We start from the raw sequence: 11,749 nt of genomic DNA, 5'->3' as shown, positions 1-11,749 counted from the left end.
CCTAGGTTCGAGTGTTAATGAACCTAGAGCTCTGATACTGTCGCGTGTGAAATGATATAGGAATTGTGCATGTATACACGTCGAATAAAGTAATAAAGTGATTAGTGAGTATCATTCCCACAAGGATCAAATTAAGGCACAAAAGTGGTAAAGTTATTATAAAAAATTGTGATTAATGCTATGGTAAAACTATGGTATGTATGCAGTGGCAGTTAAAAGGAATAATGATGAATGTAATATGTGGAATTAATGAATACTTAGAAATGTAATGGCATTATGAGAATTACTACGAGACTATTATGTAAATGAACAAATAAATAACTAATAATGATGTGGAAAAGATACTATGACAAAAAATAAAGGATATAGGATGTTGATTTAGAAGGTTGGGATTAGTAAGAATCTACCCTTATTGCCATTAATGCCCCAACAAAATCATACCCAGTTTACTGCTCAGAAGAGTTCTAAAATGGTCTGCTTTTTTTGAGAGCAAAAACCTCAACTTAGCTTTCCCGTGTCTATAGGCCTTTATATGGTATCCTCCATTGTTTCCTTCTGTATGAATGTTGCTCTATGTCTAGAGTCTACTGCAAGTATCGATCGAGTACTTGCTCATATCATTCAATATCAATCTAACTAATCCAACATTTTCAGAATTAGACTTAGTTTATGGGCATGCTGAACAATCATCTATGTTTAGGGATTGCACGCATACAACTTAGAAATAAAACAATTGAATGAAACAATAAATTAATTCAAATATATGCTTCAACCATGAAAGAAAATAAAAGTTTCATCATGTAATCCCAACTCAATGAGATTTAGCTCATGGGTTGAGACATAAAATTCAAAACCAAAATAACATCTAACACCATTTTCATTATTTAATTCACGGAAGAAAAAAGTAAGAAATATGAAAGACTTCAGGAAGACAGCTTTCGCGTGCCCAGTTCAAACTCTAGAAGCACAGTGTCCTACATTGGCTGACAAGGATTGCCTTTGTCTCCCTCTTCCCGTCAGTACTCAACTACTACCCTCTATTGTTGCTTAAGGATCTCTCATTCTTTTTTGTCGTTAAGGGTTTCCTCCTTTGGCTTTTTATAGCTTTTTCCCTAGCGTAAATCCAACAACCTATGTTTATCTTCTTATCTTTTTAAATTCTTTTTTCAACAACCCAAGATTATCATCTCTTCTTTTTAAATTATTTTATTTCTAGGATAAAAACCAACATCCCAGGATTATCTTCTCTAGTTTTTTAGGTAGATGTTTCTGGAACAGGTATAGTTGGGCTGAAACATGTATGCGTTGAGTGTTGACTCGGTATTCCTGGAATTGCCATGACATTCATGCTGACAAAATGTCTAACCTTTTGTCCCGGTAAACCTTTACTCCTTTATTTCTTGTTCCTCAACCTACACCTACCAAACCACCAAACATAGCCCTACCACAAGAAATTAAAAGTACCTAATATTTAAACACAGTCCAAGCTCCTAGTGAAATGATGAAACTATGAATGAAATGTCCTAAAATACAACTAAGTGTACCTAAGTACAAGGAAATAGCTAGGTCTAAATGAATGAAATATAACTCTTTTCAAGAGTTATCACACCGCCAAACCTGAGTTATTGCTTGTCCTCAAGCAAAATACATATGAGTGCATGAATGCACAAAATTTTAGCCTTGCATATAACTATATTGTACTGTTAATCTATTAAAAGAACAACATATACATCAGTTCTCAGTAGACTTCTTTTCTCTAAAAACTTGGTCGAATGTCAAAGGTTCATTTCAACAAAGGTAGTGCAGAAAATCTGTTCTTAAAAACAAAATTTCCTAATTATTCATGTATTCTCTCTAGCCGTAGCAAATATCCCCTAATTTACTCAGTTTATTTGTTACCTATACTCAAGTTAATTTATACCCCTTACTCACGACTTTCATAAGATATTTATTTGTACTTATTTTTGTTTTTCCCTTTTTTTTAACATTAGGGGATTTAGCATATCATAAAATTCTTTGACTTGATAATCAAAATGGAGCATACACCGAATTACCTAGTACTTAATAATGTCACAATTTAAATAAAAAATCACTCTTGAAACTAAGGCTTTTGACTAAAAAGATGGATGGAGCAAACAACTACCACCTTAGATACTTAGCCCATTACTATAATGGAGTGCCTCTAATTTTTTTTATTACACGCTCTTACTTAAACTCATCTTTCTAGTCAACAACACGATGGAGCAAAATATATGGTGTTGACTTACTTGACAATTCTAAGCTTTGGAGTGCCTTCTTTATTTAAGTAAAGTTGTGGCAAAATGATTAAGTTTGGCTTCAAAAACCCTAAGTTCATTAGAAGTCACTTTCTATAATAAAAAACCGAGTATAGAACATCTCATTTTTAATAATGAATTTTCACGCAATCTAACCTAAGCTAAACTCGCCTCATCCGCTGTCACATGTTCTAGATATACTGAAGAATATAAGCTCATCATCGAACATTACGAGTTAAGATTGAAATTCTTATAGATAAAACATTACTTAATAATCACATGGCATTGACAAACAACTTAAATATACTAGGATGAACATACATACAGATACGTAATGCAACCTAAATGTACAATACAGCCCCAAACCTAAGGGATGCATTGTCCTCAATACATGAATAGATATATGCAAACTATCTATATATAGACAATGTCATGGCAAAATATATGCAATGCTATATGTATGAAAGAAAAAGAAAAGTTTCCTTACTTGGACTATATTGTAGATACTTCAATCTGTTTGATGGGTTTATTTACGAGTAATAACCTTGTACCTCTTCTTCCTCTTTATTGGGGTCAATTAAGTCCCATCCTTGTCGATCTTCTTGGGTAGTTACAGTTTAATAGAATGAGGTGGAACAATCACAGTGTTGTCCACTGGTGGTGCAAGTGAGGGATTTGCTTCCTCTTTGTTCTCATGGTCAGTTTCAATGTTGAAAAACTCTATTTTCTTTAGTTCTTCCTCCGGTGCTTTGGGCGCATTCTCTTTTATTGGTAGGATTCGTCTCAATAGGCTTTGTGTTACCGACCCCTTCCCCTCCTGCAATTTATTAAACAAAGGAAATGAAATAAATAAGAGAAAGTTAAATCGATAAAATGAGATAAAAATAAAAAGAATTTTCAAGATGTTGAAGTTAAGCATCTCAAAGATCAATGGACTGTTTGTCTTGCTATACATGAGCACCCCAGTAGTGCTTCAAACGTTGTCCATTAATTTTAAATGTGTCCCCTATTTTCATGTCCTTGACATCACCAACTCCATACAGATATACATGAGTTATTAAGCATTTTTCATCAAAATTGAAAATTCTATTTTGCTCTGCCAAAGTGCACAAGGGTCTCCGCTCAAATGAATCTTCATCACTAGCAGAATTGCTGTGGCAAAATCTCCTGAACTCTTCCTCCACTGTTGTTTCTATCAAGTCAATGGCACGACATTCCTCGTTCTCATCAACACATTTTAGCGCATTAAATACATTAAACGTGATCTACTGATCATTAATCCTCATAGTTAGTTCACCTTTCTACATATCAATTAAAGTTTTGCCTATAGCAAGGAAAGGTCTTCCAAGAATAATTGGCACATCCCAGTCAGCTTCAAATTCTAAAATAAGGAAATCTACTAGAAAAATAAACTTATCTACTCTTACCAGCACATCTTTAATTTTGCTTTCTGGATGTGCATAAGATCGATCAGCTATCTGCAACGTGACTGTTGTGGGTCTTGCCTTCCCAATTCCCAGCTTCCTGAAAATAGACAGATGCATTTGATTTATACTTGCTCTTAAATCACATAACACCTTACAAACATAATGATTCCAACTAAAGATGGGATAGTGAAACTTCCTAGGTCCATAAACTTTGGAGGTAATTTATTTGTTAACATCATTGTGCACCCTTTATTGAGAGAAACAATTTCAAATTCTCCTAATCTAGGCTTCTTTGACAGTATATCTTTCATAAATTTCACGTAGTTGGGGATTTGCTCCAAAACTTCTACTAACAGTATGTTGATATAGAGTTGCTTCAAGACCTCTAAAAATCTTTTGAACTGAACATTATGCTTAGAATTAATAAATTGCTGACGAAAAGGTAGAGGTAGTCATCCTTCAGGTTGCTAATATTTTTTTGTTGTGGCATTTTTATTGGCAACATGATCTTATTTTACCATAACATTTTTTTGCTTATCCTTTTTAGATGCTGTATGCTTTTTAGATGGGTCTGGGATCTTTACATGGTTGTTATTTGTGGCCTCGAATTTAAAGCATTCGCCGTTTTCCCCAATTGATTCTCAAGAGCTCATAAAGAAGTAGTCTGACTCTAGATTACAACATCATTCTTGGCCATATATTCCTTAACAAAGCTTCAATGGAAGTAGAAGATAATGCTTGACTGTGTTGAACATTTTGCCTCAACATAGGTTGAACGTATTCAGGCGGTACATTGTTGGCATTTTGTCTTGCAACATTATTAAAATTCCCCGCACTTTGATTACTCCAACTAAGATTCAGATGCTGCTTCCACCCTGGATTGTAGGCGTTGGAATAAGGGTTATTATTCCAGTTAAAATTACCCATGTAGTACACTGACGTTGGGTTTTTCATTATTCTAGTTAAAATTACCCAGTAATAAACACATGACAACTCGACTAATTTCATCTCATGGACTATAGTTGAATTTTTCATTATTTTAATTATGTTAGCTAGAGAAGATACTTAGGCTGTCAACGAAGTGATTGCATCAAGCTCTATGGTACCAGTAGCTCTCTTACCCACCCTAAATCTCGTTGTCAGATATTGATTATCATTGCTAGAAATAGTTTCCAAGATCTCACATGCTTCATTATACATTTTATCCAACAGAGTACCATTGACAGACGCATCAACTACCATCCTTGTATGCGAATTCAACCCATTATAAAACATCTCCATTTAAGTCCAATGCTGGAATCCATGCATCGGACATTTCCAAATTAAGTCTTTAAATCATTCCCAAGTTTCATAGAGTGTTTCATCATCCAAATTTCAAAAATATGTGATGTCATTTCTAAGCTTAACATTCATATTTAAGAGATTATATCGTAGCAAAAACCTCTGGAAAAGATCATTTCATGATGTCATTGTCTCCGACGATAAAGTATTCATCATTACTCTTACTCAATCTCTTAAAGAATATGGAAACAGTTTAAGTCTCAGGGAATCTTCAGGAACACGAATGAGTCATAAACCTCTAGAAAGAGTTTTAAGTGCAATCTTGGATCTTCAGTTGGTAATCCACTAAACTCTCCCACTGTTTGCAAGATTTGAAACATTACTGATTTTAGTTCAAACTGCTAAGCTTATATTTGTGGCCTGACTATCCTTGGATTCATATCATCCAAAATTGGAACAACTTGCTCTCGAATTGGTTTGTCTCGGTCATCTATCACATAACAAATAAGAGGATTAAAATCCTGACCATTTGGATTATTATCGAGACTAGGACCATTTGGATTAATGTTAAGACCAGGATCATTTCCGTTCCTAGCCATTTTTCGCAGTTCTTTCTGCCTTCTCCGCAAAGTTCTCTCGATCTCTTAGTCAAAAGGATATTCCTTGTTAGCAGAAATGCCTCTTCTCATGCACTGATGGAAAACCTGTAGAAATTAAATTAACCTAAGTTATATAAAATTAATGGAATTAAGTAAAATAACCAATAGAAATTACACCAAATTGTCGATCCTCGGCAACGGTGCCAAAAACTTGTTGCGTGTGAAATGATATGCGAATTGTGCAAGTATATATGTCGAATCAAGTAATAAAATGATGAGTGAGTATCGTTCCCATGAGGATCGAATTGAAGCACAAAAGTGGTCAAGTTATTATAATAAAATACGATTAATGCTATGATAAAGCTATGGTAAGTATACAGTGCAATTAAAAGGAATAATCATGTATGCAATACGTGGAATTAATGAATACTTAGAAATGCTATGGAAAAACAAGAGTAGAAATATAATGACAATTATGAGAATTACTACGGGATTTTTATTTAAATGAACAAATAAATAACTAATAATGATGTGGAAAAGATACTATGGCAAATAATAAAGGATATATGATGTTGATTTGGAAGGTTGGGATATCGCCAATAATGGCTCAGCAAAATTATACTCAGCTTATGGCACAGCAAAATTATACTCAGCTTATGGCTCAAGAGAGTTCTAAAATGGTCAGCTTCTTTTAAGAGCAGAAACCTTTAGTTACCTTGCCTATGTATATAGGCCTTAATATGGTACCCTACATTGTTTCCTTTTGTATAACGTTGCTCTATGTCTAGAGTCTACTTCAAGGATTGGTCTAGTACTTGCTCATATATTCAATATGGATTCAACTAATCCAACGTTTTTAGAATTAGACTTAGTTTATGGGCATGCTTAACAGTCATCTATATCTAGGGATTGGACGCATACAACTTAGAAATAAAACAATTGAATGAAAAAGTAAATTGTTTTGGATCTATGCTTCAACCATGAAAGAAAATAAAAGTTTCATTATGTAATCCTAACCCGATGAGATTAAACTCATGGGTTGACACATAAAATTTAAAACCAAAACAACATCCAACACCATTTTCTTTATTCAATTCATGGAAGAAAAAAGTAAGAAATACAGAAGCCTTCGGGAAGATAGCTTTCGCGTGTCCAGTTCACACTCCAGAAGCATAGTGTCCTGCGATGGCTAAGAGGGATTGCCTTCGTCTTCCTCTTCCCGTCACTGCTCAGCTGCTACCCTCTATTCTTACCTAAGGATTTCTCCCTCTTGTTCACCATTAAAGGTTTCCTCCTTTGACTTTTTATAGCCTTTTCCTTAAGGTAAATTCAATAGCCCATGTTTATCTTCTCCTCTTTTTAATTTTTTTTCTAGGATAAAAACTAGCATCCCAAGATTATCTTCTCCTCTATTTTAGGCAAATTTTCTAATACAAGTAGGATTGGGTTGAATCTGGTATGCGTTGAGTGTTGACTCGGTCTTCCTGGAATTTCCACGACATTCATGCTGACAAAATGTCCAACCTTTTGCCCCAACAAACCTTCACTCCTTTATTTCTTGTTTCTCAACCTGTACCTACCAAACCATCAAACACAGCCTACCACAAGCAATTAAAAGTACCTAATGTTTAAACACAGCCCAATCTCCTAGTGAAATGATGAAAATACGAATAAAATGTCTTAAAATACAACTAAATGTACCTAAGTAAAAACAATTAGCTAGGTCTAAAGGCATGAAATTTAACTCTTTTCAAGAGTTATCAAATACCAACAAATGTAACACCCTATACCCGACCTGGTCACCGAGGCCAAATGCCAAGATGCCACACCACTGTCTCATGTCATTCACAATTAAAATCTCATTCTAAAAGAAACGTTAGCCATTTTAGTATTTGCTCAAGTTTTAGTCAATATTACTCATAAACTATCTTTGTTACATGCTAAACATACATTAGATAGTCTTATAACAATAGTTTAGCATGCATAAGGTCCATTTAGCAAAATCTCAAAATTGACAACGTAGGTATCGATACTAGAACATTGGTATGGATATTTCTCTCAATTGGTATCGATATCGCTTGGAAAATTTGTACCAAATAGACATTCTATTTCTCATCTAAAATTTGAAGTCTCAAAAATTATCGGTACCTTTCGAAATGTATCGGTTATTTTACCTCGAGTATCGATACTTGTGATAAGGTATCAATATCAAATTACGTTACTAACTTCTTGCACTTTAAAAAAATTAGAGGTATCGATATTAAAACTCAAATATCGATACCTCTGCTCCAGACATAAAAAATACAATAATTATAAACATATAATTCATACCAACTAATGTCTAATCATCATGTATCATTCACTTAATCAAATGGTCACTAAAATGTCCGAAGTAATAGTCCGGAACATCATAATTATGACCGAGCAAGAAACCAAAAATACAAACTGAAAGTCCATAAGTCCTAAGCAAAATAACCATGTAAACAACTTAAAAATGATAGTAAAAACTAGCATATAGTCTACCACATTGCCTTATTCCCAAAACATAACCAAAACAATAACACATTCGAAATAACTAAAATGGACTTGCTTGGAATCGCCCCTCAGAACCACACCGCTCACACTGAGACGCTACTAATCTGCAATGGTTTTAAAAGGAGTGGGTTAGCTTAACGAGCTCAATGAATGCCTATAACAACTACCATGCAAACATGTCATCAAGCATTAGTAGAACACATACATTGCCTAATTAGAATAATCGTAACCTTCTCGACATATTACCTTTACACATGCACGTTTAATAGTTTATTGGTTAAGCCATTGCATACACTATGATATATACATCGGAATGCATGCAAACGTATTTATAGACAATTTTCATAATAGTCACATATCATATAAAAACATATCACGATTCAAACATATTCATATTTTAAAGTAATTGGAGATAATTTGGCACTTGAGTTATGAAACGTAAAAGTGGGCACTATCACCATGCATCAGATACACGAATCTCCAACACACCACATAGACTCATAGAGTCAGACATGTCCCAAAAGTGAAGCATAAAGCTAATACTCTCCAACACACCAAACATGTCCTGTTGAATGAAGCTTAGCTCACATTCCCTTATCTCTCCAAACATGTCCCAAGGCCTCAACGCCCAAATCACATATACATATAGGTGAGTACTCACAATCCTATGGCATGCCAACTATATCCAATGGTCTTAATTATCACAAGGCCAAAATATTCGTATTTAAACACATATATTACTTATCGATTTCCTATTAGTTTCACTACACATTTGTATCATTTGCACAATTTTATCACTGTCACTTAGCATGTATGGCATGCCTACATATATACTCTTTCACAATAATAATTATGAATATATAACACATATATATCATCTCATTTTAGTTTACAATTTCACATGACCTAAGTAAATTAGATAAAAGACCAGCTAAGTAAATTAGGAGATACTAGCTATAGCCAAAATGAACACATGAGCACTTAGGAATTTTTTTAAGGTGAGATTCTCTGCACTACCTTTGCTAAGCAAACCTTTGAAACTTGAACAAGTTTTTTAGACAGAAGATTGCTGAGAACTGATGTATAAATTTTGAATAGACTGGCAGTATAAGGTGGTTATTTGTAATGGAAATTTTTGCATTCATGCATTCATGCTTAAGGGTAAGTAATGATTTAGGTTTGGGGGTGTGATAAATCTTAAAAAGAGTCATGATTCATACTTTTAGACTTAGTTAACTGATTGTACTTAAGTAAAATTAGTTTCATTTTAGGTAATTGCATGATTATTTTTAGTTAATCGAGCATTGTATGAAAGACTTGGTATGGTGACTACTTTAGTGCATCTATAATTTTAATTGTTGGTGGAAAGGCTTTGTGGTGGTTGAATGATAGGTTTGAGGAAGAAAGATAGCAAAGGATGGAGATTTGTCGAGGCATTATAAGAGATTCCCATAGCAATACTGAGGACGAAAATGATAAATACCAGTCATCAATTAAAGCATTCAGCAGTTGGCCCCCCACATGCATGTGTAGTGGAAATTATCAGCCTCAAAATTAGGGAAAAGTATTCATCGGTTGACGGCTTTTACCCTAGAGGAGGACCCAAGTATAAAAGAAAAAGGGGGATTGATGGTTGAGAGGAGAGGTCTACCATTAATGAGAGGTGAAGGTACAAATAATTACAAATATGGAGCTTCAACAAAGGTCTCTTTGTGACAAGAAGGTAATTTGAGCTACTGGGAGCTTGGGTGAAGACGCGCACCAGTTGCTAAGTTGGAAGAATTTGTGTTCTGAACCCATATTTCTTTCTCTACAAGTTGTTCTAAATATATTGATTTAAACTGTTATTTTAGGATATTGATGATATTAAAATACTTGAATTTGCGTACCCCATTCATGAGCTAACTTAGCGCGGTTATGGATTACTTTTAATGATGTTTTAACTCTGATGAATGTTTATGGATGAATATGATTCAGTTTACTTCTTTATCGAATGTTTATTTCTATTTATATGCTTATTAGGGTATTGATAAATGCTTGATAAGTATGAAAGTAACTTAATATCGACAGAGTTTGGTTGCTTAGACCAAAATTGGGTAATATAAGAGAGTGTTGAGTGAAATGCTCATGTAAACTCTAGACATAAAAATTTACCTTATATGATTTAGAGGATTGTGCTTCAGTCAAGGTTGCTAATTCTTAGCCAATAGATGTATAGCGTGTTAGGAGTGAGCAGCTTTAGGTCTTGCTTTCGACAGAGGTAAACCACATTAGTACCCAATTGAGCAGTAGGTTACCATATTTTTGCCATAACATTATTCCTAGGTTATAACTAATTGATTAGTATTCCCAGCCTTTACAATCAATTTTCCAATCTTGCTAGAATCCTTAATGCTTTTATTTGATTTCTTGCAATTGCAATCTACATAGTACATTTTATCACTTTCATTTTAAGTGTATTAATTGCATTGTTATTTCTCAAAATATCATTCGATTCATTTATATTTTCTACTCAATTGTGATAATTTAGACAAAGAATAATTATCTAATCCTCATGAGTACAATACTCACTCATCACTTTATTAATTGATTCGATTGTATACTTGCACAATTCGCACATCATATTCACACGCGACAAGTTTTTGGTGCCGTTGTCGGGGATTGGCAATTGGTAACTTTAGTTTTTGTTGTTACAATTTTTGTATTTTTAGCTGTTAATTTGTTTATTTCGTGATCACAACTATTACTAGTTGTATGCGTAGTGGCATTGCTGTTGAAGAACTCTATCCCTTAGATTCAAAAATTGAAAGAACCTTTCAACGAAGGAGAATAGAACAAAGAGCAATGAATCAAGGTGGTAACAATCAACCTGGTTTGAATGAGCTACTTTATCTGGGAACTGGCAATGGTAATCCTTAGGTTGCTTAAATGTTTAATGTTCGAGATAGGCCAATTCAAGAGCAGATAGTTCCTATCTTAGATGACCTGAACCCTGGAATAGTCAGGCCAGAAATTCAAGCCCCCCACTTTGAGCTGAAACTTGTAATGTTTTAAATGTTTCAATCAATTGGCTAGTTTGGTGGTTTGCCAACTGAAGATCCTAGATTGCACTTGAAAATTTTCTAGGAGGCCTACGACTTTTTCAGACAACAAGGTGTCCCTAAAATTGTCTTAAAACTCAAGCTGTTTCCTTTTTCTTTAAGAGATCGTGCTAGAACATGGCTCAACGCTTTGCCATCTAGAACAGTAGAATCATGGAATGATCTCTGTCAAAGATTCTTGTTGTGATATTACCCACCTAATAAGAATGCTAAACTAAGAAATGACATAACATTCTCTAGGAAACTAGAGGATGAAACACTGTATGAAGCATGGGAAAAGTTCAAAGATCTGCTTAAGAAATATCCTATGCATGGATTTCAATATTGGACCCAAATAGAGATGTTCTATAATGGTTTGGATGCACAAACATGAATGGTGGTAGATGCCTCAGTTAAGGGAACTTTGTTGGACAAGTCCTATAATGAAACATACGAGATTTTGGAGAGAATTGCCAATAATAATTACCATTACCCCAAAAGAAGAGCTGGAATTGGTAGGAGAGTAGCTAAATCATTTAAACTGGATGCGA

The 11,749-nt window shown here is 34.2% G+C and overlaps 2 non-coding genes across 2 annotated transcripts; one reads left to right on the top strand and one right to left on the bottom strand.

Moving 5' to 3' along the window:
• The first annotated feature begins 5,000 nt into the window (after positions 1–5,000).
• Positions 5,001–5,107, top strand: LOC128034268 (small nucleolar RNA R71). The gene has a single exon (XR_008190398.1). It is a non-coding gene; the product is annotated as a small nucleolar RNA R71 (small nucleolar RNA).
• A 6,323-nt stretch (positions 5,108–11,430) lies between these two features.
• LOC128034326 (small nucleolar RNA R71) lies at positions 11,431–11,537 on the bottom strand. Its single transcript, XR_008190455.1, has one exon. It is a non-coding gene; the product is annotated as a small nucleolar RNA R71 (small nucleolar RNA).
• Positions 11,538–11,749: the final 212 nt, after the last annotated feature.

Source organism: Gossypium raimondii, chromosome 10, assembly GCF_025698545.1.
Source record: "Gossypium raimondii isolate GPD5lz chromosome 10, ASM2569854v1, whole genome shotgun sequence".
NCBI classification, from domain to species: Eukaryota; Viridiplantae; Streptophyta; class Magnoliopsida; order Malvales; family Malvaceae; genus Gossypium; species Gossypium raimondii.
Note: the sequence above shows the minus strand (reverse complement) of the source record. Positions and strands in the feature narration are given on the sequence as shown.